Here is a 14165-nt window from a genome sequence, read left to right on the forward strand (position 1 = left end):
AGTTATTTTGAGAGGAAAGCAAACTGACACGGTCATACAAGCTGTACACTCACTACTTTACATTGTAGCAAAGTGTCATTTCTTCAGTGTTGTCACATGAAAAGATATAATAAAATTACAAAAATGTGAGGGGTGTACTCACTTTTGTGAGATACTGTATACTCATAAAAAAAACAGAATACAGGACATTTCTACTATGGTATAAGTGTTGCTGAGAACAACAAACCAAAACAAACTTACCAGGGAGAAATCACTAAAAATAGTTTCCTATAAAGCCAGAGACAGCGGGTGACTAATGAGACCTGGCACTAATGAGTCACACGCAGTCACTTTAAGGTGGTGGCTGGAGTCTAAACATATAGTGGACGTGATCTCCAACAATTAACTTCTCCTAGTCTCCCTTTTGGCCTGTTAAAGTATATCAAAAGCCAACTGTGGGTGGAGTAGGCAAGGGAAAAGGTCAAGGTTCAGCTGCTATAGCTGCAGTCACATCACTTACCTGTAATGAAGGATGTCCCACGTCTGTCATCTGGATCCTGTAGAAACCTTCTGTGCAGAAATGACAGGTCTTCTTTCTGCTGCTGAACTTCTAGCACAGCAAAAGTTGTTCTGTGGGTTTAAAATCATTTCATAACCTAAACTGCAGATTGTACCGTACTGTATGTGTAAAAATGAAACATTGGACTATAGGGGGGACAAATTCAAGTCTATGTAGCAAAAGACACACAATTCTGGCCCAAAAAGACTCCTGTACTTTTAGGCATCATGTGACAAGCGACACAACGCTCAGACATGAGGAGTCTTCAACCTGATTGTTATTGGAGGTCAGGAGTGGGGTGACAAAGCACTCACCTGTGAATGAAGGTGTATGGTTCCCAACATAATCCTGCAAAGAAAAAGGGACGTTTCAGGGGCTACTTTTACATAGACTTACATGCCGTTATACATTTGTATAGAAGATCATTTATATTTTCACACAAAATTTCAAGTTAAGTTAACCACTTGACAACCGCCCCATAGCCAAAGTATGGCTACAGGGCGGTTGCTTAACTCTGGGAGACAGTTAATTAACGGCCTTCCAGAATCGCGCTCTGGTTCCTCCCTCCCCATACCGATCGGTACAGTGTGAGAGGAGAGAGCGGATGTCAGCGGCAGTGCTGTGGGCTGGATCTGTGACAACTGCATTCACAGATCCAGCCATCCATCCCTCCCTGCATGCTCAGCCATCCGTGCGCAATACTCTGCAATACGCCCCCCCCCTCCTGCTTCTATCAACAACGCTACGATCGAAACCAGGATTGTTTTAAAAAAATATATATATTTCAGGCTTATTATGGGAGTGGTGTGTGTATGATTGGTTTTTCATATACATATAAAATATTATGGGGCAGCGTGTATATACAGTGATTGGTTTTATATAAATGGGGGTCTGGTGTGTGTGTATGTATATATATATATATATATATATATATATATATATATATATATATATATAGTGATTGGCTTTACATATATGGGGGACTCGTGTGTGTATACTGTGTGTATATATATATATATATATATATATATATATAGTGATTGGCTTACCATACATGATATATATACACACACTATAGAACCAAAAGTATTGGGACGTTGCCTTTACACACAAATTAACTTTAATGGCATCCCAGTTTTAGTCCGTAGGGTTCAATATTGAGTTGGCCCCCCCTTTGCAGCTATAACAGCTTCATCTCTTCTGGGCAGGCCATCCACAAGGTTTAGGAGTGTGTCTATGGGAATGTTTGACTGTTCTTCCAGAAGCGCATTTGTGAGGTCAGGCAGTAATGTTGGAAGAGAAGGCCTGGCTCGCAGTCTCCGCTCTAATTCTAGAGGTGAGATGTGGGGTCTTTTTTTTTTTTTTTTAAAGTGCCCCTGTCCCCGTGAGCTCGCATTCAGAAGCGAACGCATACGCAAGTCCCGCCCACATATGAAAAATGGTGTTCAAACCACACATGTGAGGTATCTCTGCAAACGTTAGAGTGAGAGCAATAATTTTGGTCCTAGACCTTCTCTGTAACTAAAAAGATGTAACCAGTATAAATATTTAAAAGCGTCGCCTATGGGGATTTTTAAGTTGCAAAGTTTGGCGCCATTCCACGAGCGTGTGCAATTTTGAAGGGTGACGTGTTGGGTATCTATTAACTCGGCATAACTTCAACATTATGCAAAAACATTGGGCTAACTTTAAATGATTTTTTTTTTTTTTTAAGCACAAAACTGTTTATTTTTTTGTAAAAAACACGTTAGAAAAATTGCTGTGCAAATATAGTACGAGATAAAAAGTTGCAACAACTGCTATTGTATTCTCTAAGGTCTTTGCTAAAAAAAAACAAAAAAAAACATATATAATGTTTTGGGGTTCTATGCAATTTTCTAGCAAATAAATTATGATTTTTACATAGGAGAGAAATGTCAGAATTGGTCTGGGTGCTCCAGAACACCGGAAGGTGCTCCCTGCATGTTGGGCCTCCGTATGTGGCCACGCTGTGTAAAAGTCTTACACATGTGGTATCGCCATACTCGGGAAGAATAGCAGAATGTGTTTTAGGGTATAATTTGTGATATGCATATGCTGTGTGTGAGAAATAACCTGCTAATATGAAAATTTTGAGGAAAAAAAAAAAATCTTGATTTTGCAAAGAATTGTGGGAAAAAATGACAAACTTCAAAAAACTCACAATGCTTCTTTCTAAATACATTGAAATGTCTTCTTTCCAAAAAGGGGTCATTTGGGGGGTATTTGTACTTTCCTGGCATGTTAGGGTCTCAAGGAATGAGATAGGCCATCAGTACTTCAGGTGTGATCAATTTTCAGATATTGGCACCATAGCTTGTGGACTCTATAACTTTCACAAAGACCAAATAATATACACTGATTTGTACTTATTTTTACCAAAGATATGTAGCGGTATAAAATTTGGCCAAAATTTATGAAGATAAAATACTAATTTGCAAAATTTTATAACAGAAACAGAATTTTCAGTCTTTTTTCTCTTATAGCGCAAAAAAAAAAAAAAAAAAACAACGATGATTAAATACCACCAAAAGAAAGCTCTATTTGTGTGAAAAAAAGGACGAAAATGTCATATGGGTACAATGTTGTATGACTGAGTAATTGTCATTCAAAATGTGAGAGCACCGAAAGCTGAAAATTGGTCTGGTTATTAAGGGGATTTAAGTGCCCAGTTGTTAAGTGGTTAAAAACACTTTAAAAATAGTTTACACAATATAGATAGAGCATAGGGATCAAACTTCAGACATCTTAGTACTTTATACATGTGATCAACCACAGACGCTACCCATATGCTACACCAGAGTATAAGTACATATCAGTTTAAAAAGATATTTCTCAGATATTCTTGTCATTTTTTTTTTTACGAAGATTAATAAAATATTGAATAAAAAAATAAAGATCTTCCCTTAGTCATAGCTACATAATTGATTAAGGCCAGCCCTGGGGTGAGGGCATGATAATCTTCCAACGCATTTCACAGGTTTGTCACTTGATTCATCAGGAAAACTGTAAAGCCTTAATAATATTTATAGAGTTGGTCTATGCAAATGTGCACCCCAAAAGGAGGGATCGCAGACATAGCACCCACATAAAGGGCTGATATACAGAGAGGAATAAATGGCCCCTCGATCTTCCTGCTAATGACCCAGAAGCTGCAGGAAAAATGTAACTTCAGGGTCCTGGTGTCATATTGTCTGGGGAAGAAGCCAATGAAGCACCATCTGTGCTCCATTAGCTTCCCTGGAGGGCAGGTGATACTTCTGGGTCATCAAAAATATGTATCAAACAGAAGACTTTAATATATATATATAAAATAATTGATTGCGCTAGAGACTCAGGTTGGCATTTTTCGTGTTTTGTTACCTTACAAATTTTGGGTGAAAATCAAAATTAAGCTTTACACCAGGGGTTGACAAATTTGCTTGGAATCTAGGAGCCAACTAAAAAAGTTAGGAGCCAGAAAACGCGCCCGTCGAGCTCGCGCGCAGAAGCGAACACATACGTGAGCAGCGACCGCAAATGTAAACGGTGTTCAAACCACACATGTGAGGTATTGCCGCGATTGGTAGAGTGAGAGCAATAATTCTAGCCCTAGACCTCCTCTGTAACTCAAAACATGCAACCTGTAGAGTTTTTTAAACGTCGCCTATGGAGATTTTAAAGGGTAAAAGTTTGACGCCATTCCACGAGCGGACGTAATTTTGAAGCGTGACATGTTTGGTATCAATTTACTCGGCGTAACATTATCTTTCATAATATTAAAAAAAATGGGGATAATTTTACTGTTGTCTTATTTTTTAATTAAAAAAAGTGTAATTTTTCCCCAAAAAAGTGCGCTTGCAAGACCGCTGCGCAAATACGGCATGACAGAAAGTATTGCAACTATCACCATTTTATTCTCTAGGGTGTTAGGATAAAAAATATATATAATGTTTGGGGGTTCTAATTAGAGGGAAGGAGATGGCAGTGAAAATAGTGAAAAATTACATTAGAATTGCTGTTTAACTTGTAATGCTTAACTTGTAATACCAACGGCCACCACCAGATGGTGCCAGCTTACACATCTGGTGGTAATAACTTGTAATACCAACGGCTCACCACCAGATGGTGCCAGCTCACAAAAAAAAATACTTTTTTTTTTTTGCCCCCCCTTCCAAGCCAAGTCGCCAGGACCCTATTTCTAGTCGCCATGGCGACCTGGCGCCCGGGATTTTTCGAGCCCTGCTTTACACAAATGATTAATGGCATGTACTCTGTGTACAAGTGGCACTTAAAAAGCATTTTTTTGTTGTTTTTCTTTGTTGTTAGATGCAGTTAAATTCACATCCGGCCACTTCCATGTATCTGTGGTCCCCAACATAAGCACTTGTGACAGGCTGACAATGCAGGAGTACACCTGGAAGACAGGGACAGAGTGTTGTCACTCTATAACAGGAAGTGACTGAACAAGGACCTAAATGTCAGGACCAACTGGGATTATTTTAATGGAAGCTGAAGATTTAAAAACATTGAAATGACCTCTGAAACACAAACTTGTTATAACCCATATGAGACAGTGAATGAATTCCCATAATATGACATAAGAATGACCTCTGAAACACAAACTTGTTATAACCCATATGAGACAGTGAATGAATTCCCATAATATGACATAAGAGTCAGTGCCACCGATATACAATCTCATATCGCTCACTGTGTAAATGGCCAAAGGAGTACACAGCCAAAGTATAGTATGCACGGCTGTAATGTATATAGAACACCAGTACACATGGTGTCAGTGTATGGACTAGGGCTGAAACAACTAATCGATTATGAAAATAGTAAACGATTAATTTCATAATCGATTAATCGGCCAGTAACAAAATGGGTAAAAAAAAATAAAAAATTAAAAAATTAGCCCTTTTATAGTACAAAAAGAGCAAATAATCACTACTGTTAATGTTATATTAATACGAAAATTTTTCACTTGCTTTTAACATTCAGTTTTAAGGCTGGGCTCACACCAATTGTGGGCTAAAATCGAACCTGAAGCGCACCAAAAAAGCATGCGTTTTTCCGGGACACCGCACCGGACCCGCTGCGGAGATATGTGAACCGGCTCAATTTGCATAGGTGTGAACCCGGCCTCGAATGGAATTTCTGAAAGAAGTCTACATACACTGTCTGAAATTTCCTTTGACTAAAAAGTTTTCTATTATTTATAAACTTCCCCATCACTGTGGTTGAAAACAAACATCGATTTGACCACACGGACAATGAGAAAGTTGAACGAACGTTCTTAAAATTATAATTTTTTTGAAGGAAGACGTTGTATGGCCACCCCTTTTTTAAGGTTATTAACCGATTAATCAAAAGAATAATCAGCCAACGAATCGATTATGAAAATAATAGTTAGTCGCAGCCCTAGTATGGACACTTGGGGGCAGATACTCAAAGGCATTACGCCGGCGTATCTGTTGATACGCCGTGTAATTTCAAATTTTGCGCATCGTATCTTTTGGTTGGTATCCACCAAACCGATACGACGGCATCTGTGTTAGATCCGACAGGCGTACGCTGTCGGATCCAAGATGCAATTTTCTGGCGGCCGCTGGGTGGCGTTTCAGTCGTTTTCCGCGTCGAGTATGCAAATTAGCCATTTCCGACGATCCACGAACGTACGAGCGGCCGTCGCACTTTCTTCGGCTTTTTCCGGCGTATAGTTAAAGCTGCTATTTGGTGGCGTACTCAATGTTAAGTATGGCCGTCGTTCCCGCATATAATTTTAAATATTCTACGTCGTTTGCGTAAGTCGTCCGTGAATGGGGCTGGACGCCATTTACGTTCACGTCAAACCAATGACGTCCTTGCGACGTCATTTAGCGCAATGCACGGCGGAAAAATTAGGGACGGCGCATGCGCAGTTCGTACGGCGCGGGGACGCGCTTCATTTAAATGAAACACGCACCCTACTCGCCGCATTTGAATTCCGTGCCGTTACGCCGCGAGAGATAGACTACGCCGCCATAACTTACGGCGCAAATTCTTTCTGAAATCAAACCAACCACAAGTAAGTTACGGCGGCGTAGCGTATCTCAGATACGCTGCGCCAGGGCAGATCTTTGTGGATCTGCCACATAGAGTATGCTGTCAGTGAATGTACAAAGAGTAAAGCATAGTACACACGGCCCGAATGCTGGGCAACATCGGCCGGTTTAATAAAAAACGTCCAACATTCGGCCTGTGTATATGACAACCAGGCTGACTTCTGTCAGACATGCATGCTGGGAAGCGAGCAGCTGACCGGCTCCCAGCACTCTCAGCCAATGGCTAAGAGCGCTGACCGGAGTGTTCAGGCGGGGGGGGCCATCCCTGTCAGAACACAATAGAACAGCAGGGGAGATCGCTGTACCAACATCAGATAATTAATACAGCAACTCCAACCGGAGCCATTTAAAGAAAACAAAAAAGGAATGGTGTGTACTAGGCTTTATCTGCGCTATCACATTATGTGTACATCTAAAATGAAGCCAACATATAAAGTTCACACACTAAACATATACAGTGCAATCTGCAATAACCACAAAGTTCTCTCCTGCATGAAATCAAATGTGCATATATAAATCACCAATGTGGGTCATTTACCAATGATACACACTGACAGAAAATAATCTGCTACAAATAATAACAGTGAGGCTGCGCTTTAACCACTTCCATACCAGGCACTTACGCACCTTCCTGCCCAAGCCAATTTACAGCTTTCAGCGCTGTCGCAATTTGAATGACAATTGTGCGGTCATGCTACACTTTACCCAAATGAATTTTTCATAATTTTGTTCACAGAAATAGAGATTTCTTTTGGTGGCATTTGATCACCTCTGCGATTTTTTTTTTTTGCGCAACAACTAAAAAAAGACTGAAAATTTTGAAAAAAATAAAGTTTATATTATTTTTTTGTAAATAAGTAAGTTTTCTTCTTCGATTACGGGCACTCATAGGCGGCACCGAGGGGCACTCATAGGCCGCACTGATAGGTGGGCACTGAGAGGTAGCACTGATGGACACTGAGGGGTGGCACTGATGATGGCATTGCTGGGCATCACTTTTTTTATGTTGTGACCATATTGCCAGTCAGTGCCCATTTGTGGGCACTGATTGGCATCTATTGCAAAGATTTTTTATTATGTGGATGGCCATGGGGTACATACCTGGCCATCCACATGTTGCCCCCTTCCCTGGTGGTCCTGGTGGCTTCTCTGGTGGTCCAGTGTGGGTAAACAATCAGCGTATACCCCCCTGTCAGGAGAGGCGCCAATCGGCTCTCCTCTACTCACGTCTGTCTCGCGAATGAGGAAGAGCCGATCAACGGCTCTTCCTATTTTCATCGTGATCAGCAGTGATTGGACGCGGCTGATCACGTGGTAAAGAGCCGCCGTCGGAGGCTCTTTACCGAGATCGGAGATGCAGGGTGTCAGACTGACACCCCGCACCACCGATCGCCGTGCTGCGGGCCCCCACGGGCGCACGCCGGCATTTTATTCTGCTGGACGTCAATAGAGGTCCAGTCAGGATAACTGTGCCACTTCCCAGATGTCAATTGACCGGGCGCGAAGTGGTTAAAGTTGTTAGGGGTTTTTTTTATTTTTAAGAAAATTAACAAACATGTTATTCTTTCCTGCTCTATGTAATTGTTTTGCACAGAGCAGCCCGGATTCTCCTCTTCTCGGGTCCCCTGCTGGTGCTTCTTCCCTCCACTAAGTGCTCACTAGAGCAAGCTGCTTGCTTGCTCCTGAGCCTCTGTATGTCCAATGACACAGAGCTCCGCCCCATACTAGCTCATTATGCAAAACTCACCTGAGATCAAAGCCCTCGCTGCGGTGCCCCTACACAGCACCGGCTGCCGACATAACTCCCGGAGTTACTTCTGGGTATGGGGGGCGCTCGGCAGGGAGGAGGAAGCAGGAGCACAAGTGGGGAACCCCAGAAGAGGAGGATCAGGGTAAACTATTACACATACACTTACCATGCTAACAGGTTTATATGTTATTATTTTTAATCCCTTTACAATCACTTTAAATCGGTGTTAGAAGATAAAAGTCTATAGATAACTCCCTATGTGAACTATGCAGTGCTCTGAAATCACTCCCTACAATGCAAAGCTTTTCATCCTGCAACACACCTGTCACATCAAATGACCTCCGAGTCCTGGATAATACGAGGTCTCACAGGCTTGTTCCCCATAGAGGGTTAAAGTGGCAGTGTGATCTCTCTCCTTTCCCAATTCCCCACTCAGACCACAGGCTCACTCTGAGCAGGACATCCTCATAATGGGCATAGAAAACACAAATAGACAGAGGGCTCACTGTGCACATTATTTTTAAATAAAGAGAATATAAAAACTCTTGCATAGGAAAACCTCTCAGGAAAACAGCCACAAATATATTGGCTGAGAGAGGACCTCTGATGACGTCCCATAAGACGACACGCGTACGGTGAGGTTCTGTCTGCTGATGAAGTCATCACGCTGAGAGATACCCGAGAACTGAGTTTGGAGCAAGTATTACCGGGTTCCCCGAGTATGTATGCAGTCGGTGCGTGGAGCGAGTATGCAGTCGGTTCGTGGAGCGAGTATGCAGTCGGTGCGTGGAGCGGGTATGCAGGCGGTGCGTGGAGCGAGTATGCAGTCGGTGCAGGGGGCGAGTATGCAGGCGGTGCGTGGAGCGAGTATGCAGGCGGTGCGTGGAGCGAGTATGCAGGCGGTGCGTGGGGCGAGTATGCAGTCGGTGCGTGGAGCGAGTATGCAGTCGGTGCGTGGAGCGAGTATGCAGTCGGTGCGTGGAGCGGGTATGCAGTCGGTGCGTGGAGCGGGTATGCAGTCGGTGCGTGGAGCGGGTATGCAGTCGGTGCGTGGAGCGGGTATGCAGACGGTGCGTGGAGCGGGTATGCAGTCGGTGCGTGGAGCGGGTATGCAGTCGGTGCGTGGAGCGGGTATGCAGTCGGTGCGTGGGGCGGGTATGCAGTCGGTGCGTGGGGCGAGTATGCAGGCGGTGCGTGGAGCGGGTATGCAGTCGGTGCGTGGAGCGGGTATGCAGTCGGTGCGTGGAGCGGGTATGCAGTCGGTGCGGGTATGCAGTAGGTGCGTGGAGCGGGTATGCAGTCGGTGCGTGGAGCGGGTATGCAGTCGGTGCGTGGGGCGAGTATGCAGGCGGTGCGTGGAGCGAGTATGCAGTCGATGCAGGGGGCGAGTATGCAGGCGGTGCGTGGGGCGGGTAGGCAGGCGGTGCATGGAGCGAGTATGCAGGCGGTGCATGGAGCGAGTATGCAGTCGGTGCACGGAGCGAGTATGCAGTCGGTGCACGGAGCGAGTATGCAGTCGGTGCACGGAGCGAGTATGCAGTCGGTGCACGGAGCGAGTATGCAGTCGGTGCACGGAGCGTGTATGCAGTCGGTGCACGGAGCGAGTATGCAGTCGGTGCACGGAGCGTGTAGGCAGTCGGTGCGTGGAGCGGGTATGCAGTCGGTGCGTGGGGCGGGTATGCAGTCGGTGCGTGGAGCGGGTATGCAGTCGGTGCGTGGGGCGAGTATGCAGGTGGTGCGTGGAGCGTGTATGCAGGCGGTGCACGGAGCGAGTATGCAGTCGGTGCACGGAGCGAGTATGCAGTCGGTGCACGGAGCGAGTATGCAGTCGGTGCACGGAGCGAGTATGCAGTCGGTGCACGGAGCGAGTATGCAGTCGGTGCACGGAGCGAGTATGCAGTCGGTGCACGGAGCGAGTATGCAGTCGGTGCACGGAGCCAGTATGCAGTCGGTGCACGGAGCGAGTATGCAGTCGGCTAGTGGAGCGTGTATGCAGGCGGTGCATGGAGCAAGTATGCAGTCGGTGCATGGAGCGAGTATGCAGGCGGTGCATGGAGCGAGTATGCAGTCGGTGCATGGAGTGAGTATGCAGGCGGTGCATGGAGCGAGTATGCAGGCGGTGCATGGAGCGAGTATGCAGGCGGTGCATGGAGCGAGTATGCAGGCGGTGCATGGAGTGAGTATGCAGGCGGTGCATGGAGTGAGTATGCAGGCGGTGCATGGAGCGAGTATGCAGTCGGTGCATGGAGCGAGTATGCATGGTCTATGGCCCCCAGCACTGGACACACAGAGAACACCCCCGTGTCAATATACCATGTATGTGAGGTGTACCTCCTCCTATCACACACTCTCATTAGCACAGTGAGGTGATAGTCGCCATTACTTACCTGTCCCTTGTCTCCGCTCCTCCGTCCTCCGTTCGCACACAGCTCCCCTCACCTGACTTACGCTATTAGCGTTACCACCGGCACGGCGCCCGCACTCTCAGCATACGGAAAGCCTTTCGCTTACGCAATCTGCGTAACTGCCGCCAACTGTTCATCTTTCGGAATACAGGCTCTACGCAGAAATCAGCGCAGAGGTGACGCATGCCATGGAAGGCGCGCGCGGATTGGCTGTCACGCATGTTTTGGCTGCATTCTATTGGCTGGTAACAGGAGGCGCCGGTTTTAATTGGTGGGAGCATGCTGCCTGAGGTCTGCGATTGGAAGAAAGATCAATTGAAGAGGCGAGCGTGTGTTTTGGGCTCAGATACAAGCGCGTGACGTGTCTGCAGCTGAGGAGAATATTGGAAGGGGGGCTCAGGCTCCTCAGTGGGGTTATTATACATAGGCTGTGCTGCTGGAAACCCAAAGAATTCACAATAAAGCAATTTATAAATATCATTTCATTATATTTTTCTCTACATTACCCTTAGACACATTCCACATTTTCTGTCCATGGTGTGAAAAAAACCCCGCTCTTATCAACGCCTTAAAACAACCCTTTCACTTCTCTATAATATTCCATTTTGTTGCACCCTGTAATATAAGGGCCCTTTCACACTGGTGCGTTTTTGCCGCGTTTTCGCGGTAAAAATGGCGCTATTAAAACGCCCATAAAACGCTCCCCATGCCCCCTCCATTGAAATGAATTAAAAACCGCTGTAAAAACGCGGCAAAAACGGAGCGTTAAAATCGCGGTAGAACACCGCGATTTTACTGCGATTTAACCGCTATTTTACCGCGTTTTTAATTCATTTCAATGGAGAGGGGCATGGGGAGCGTTTTAATAGCGCTATTTTTACCCCGAAAACGCAGCAAAAACGCACCAGTGTGAAAGGGCCCTAAATGTTCCTTTATACACGTGTAGCACTACCCCCAAAGGAGCTGCTGAGTATTTTGGGTGGCATGTTACCTCTGTCTTCTAGCTGTCCAGGCAGGTGGTAAAGAGAGTTTGGAGAATTCCAATGTCCACACGATACACTTCTTTTTGTAGGATTTATTTGTAGAAAAAAAGGATGAGGGGTGGAAGGGTAGGTAAATAGGTTCAGGTGTATAGTCACAAATAGGAAACACTCCTGCTTCCAGCAAACAGTTCTTGTCGCCACTCTAGCCAGAGTGGGTATTGCTCACCCAGGTAAGGTCCCTCTCACTGGCTTAGCAGCCGGGATGGCGCACGGAATAAAGTACAGTCTCTGCCACAGACCTTCCTTTATAAGGAGACACTTTTGGTCCAGAATCCTCCGCCACAGGATTCAGCAACGCGGATCTCTCCAGCTTAACTTTAGTAGAACTCAGATCTGTGAGGCGACCACCATCGAGCCTCTCAGTATATGGTGCATCCTTCTATGAAGTTTCCAGGCCTTCTCCCAAGATACCAGCCTCTTGCATGGTCCTCTCCAGGATAGGTCCTCCCCCGGCTTCCTTCATCAAGCGACCTCCTCCCGCAGGACAGACAGCACAGGAACACCTTTCAAATGCAGACCCAGTCTGACCACTGGGCTACCAGCGAAGCCGCAACCCCCGACCAACATGGTCCCGGAGTCAGGATTCAGGAACACGCACCCCAGGCCAGGTGGGCCACGAGTCGCGTGGGATGACAGACCGACCTCTGCCAATGGCGTCTGTCCCTTAAGTGCCCCCCCCCAGCATGCACAGCGGGGCGATCACTCACACCGATTCGCTGCCGAGGGGGACACCCAATACACCCTGACTTTTCTGCTGCCACCCTTGGCCTGGGATGGTAATAACACATAATGGTGGTTACTCCCAGCACAGCCATGGTTGGAACAGAGGCTAAATTGCCCATAATTACACTTGTGAGTCAAATAACGACTCAGGCCCCCTCTAAATTTACATCAGCGCCTGTTCAACAGGAGCAGGGCGCTACATACACATCCCCCTCCGAAGAGTGAACAGCGGTGGATTGCTTTTCAGAGGTCATTGTTATGGTTTAACCCCTAAGAACCCGTACCACCACACTGAGACTGCGTGAATCGCATGCAGTTTCTGGGCAATAGTGGTGTGGCTCCATGCAGTTGAATGGGTTTTATTCAGTGGGCAGTATTGCCCACTGAACGCGACAGAGGGGATCATTACTGCCGCAGTTCAAAGTACTGTGGTCGTGGCATGTGTACACTCCCTCATCTGCCACCAGCAAAGGGGAGTGGCTGTGAGGGTCAGGCATGACCAAAGACAGGCGCATGAGAATTTTTTTTCCATTTTCTATAGGCCTGAATAAATAGCGCCTCATGCAGTAAAATAATAAACGTAGAGCACATTAATTGTGCCGCCCCAATGGGGCATAGAATTTATAAATACAGTATATTTTTTCCCTGAACCATTTTCTATGGACGTTATGTTTAGTTCAAATTCTGCCATCTAGTGACCTTTTGTGAAAATGCACCTATTTTTTCATGTTTCTTTTGTCTAATTTATGACACACTTCCTTTCTATGTAATGCTCCACCCTTTCTTCCTGTGTTTGTACTTCCTGTGTAATGGAGGCAGCTACAGGTCACATGTATTCTACATAGTAAGCTACAGACAATATCATCTTTTGACCGCATCAGTACCACAACCTATTCATCTGTTGTATCCGATGTCCGGAATAAAAGCATCTCTGCGAATAGAATCGGTACTTGGTGAGTTCAAGCTATCCGATGAGGATTGTCCTCAGTGATTATATCTGCTTATTAGGGATGAGCTCCGGCGTGTTCGCACAGTCCATGTGCAGAGCCCGCCAGGAAGTCGGGACCGCGTTGCGCTAATCACAGGCAGGGAGACATTTTCAGATCTCTGCAGCCGAGCATTGGGAAATGTCTCCCTGCCTGTGATTAGCGCAGCGCGTTCCCGACTTCCTGGCGGGCTCTGCACATGGACTGTGCGAACACGCCGGAGTTCATCCTTACTGCTTATACAGGCCAGGCATAGAGGTCTCACAAGGGATAGATCGCTTCACAACAAATCAGAGTCAGAATTCTAATTCCTTAATTTTCTGCCTCAATATTGCCTGAAATGGCCCCCTAAAGCAAGTGTCAACCTATCCCAAGAGAATGGATATTTACCTCTCCAGAGGACAGTTTCCATTAATTTAAAGAGCTATTGGCACCACTGTTAACTGACACTTCCCTGTGTGTCTATAGTGTGTCCCCAAACAGGTGCATTGGTTCTTCCCACTGGCTCAATGATATAGGAATCATGGCGTCTATTGTGGGGACATACTATCTGACACACCTGGAAGTGTGAGGTAGAAGCGGTGTTGCTAACTCTGCGATAGAAGTTTGGGCCTGC

General features: G+C 45.8%; 1 long non-coding RNA gene across 1 annotated transcript; it reads right to left on the bottom strand.

Annotated features, from left to right (window-relative positions):
- Positions 1–512: 512 nt before the first annotated feature.
- Positions 513–10923, bottom strand: LOC120914221. The gene is made up of 3 exons (XR_005743637.1): positions 10780–10923; positions 853–886; positions 513–609 (listed from the first exon to the last, which is right to left on the bottom strand). It is a non-coding gene; the product is annotated as an uncharacterized LOC120914221 (long non-coding RNA).
- Positions 10924–14165: the final 3242 nt, after the last annotated feature.

The sequence above is a fragment of the Rana temporaria genome, chromosome 9 (genome assembly GCF_905171775.1).
Source record: "Rana temporaria chromosome 9, aRanTem1.1, whole genome shotgun sequence".
Lineage (NCBI taxonomy): Eukaryota > Metazoa > Chordata > Amphibia > Anura > Ranidae > Rana > Rana temporaria.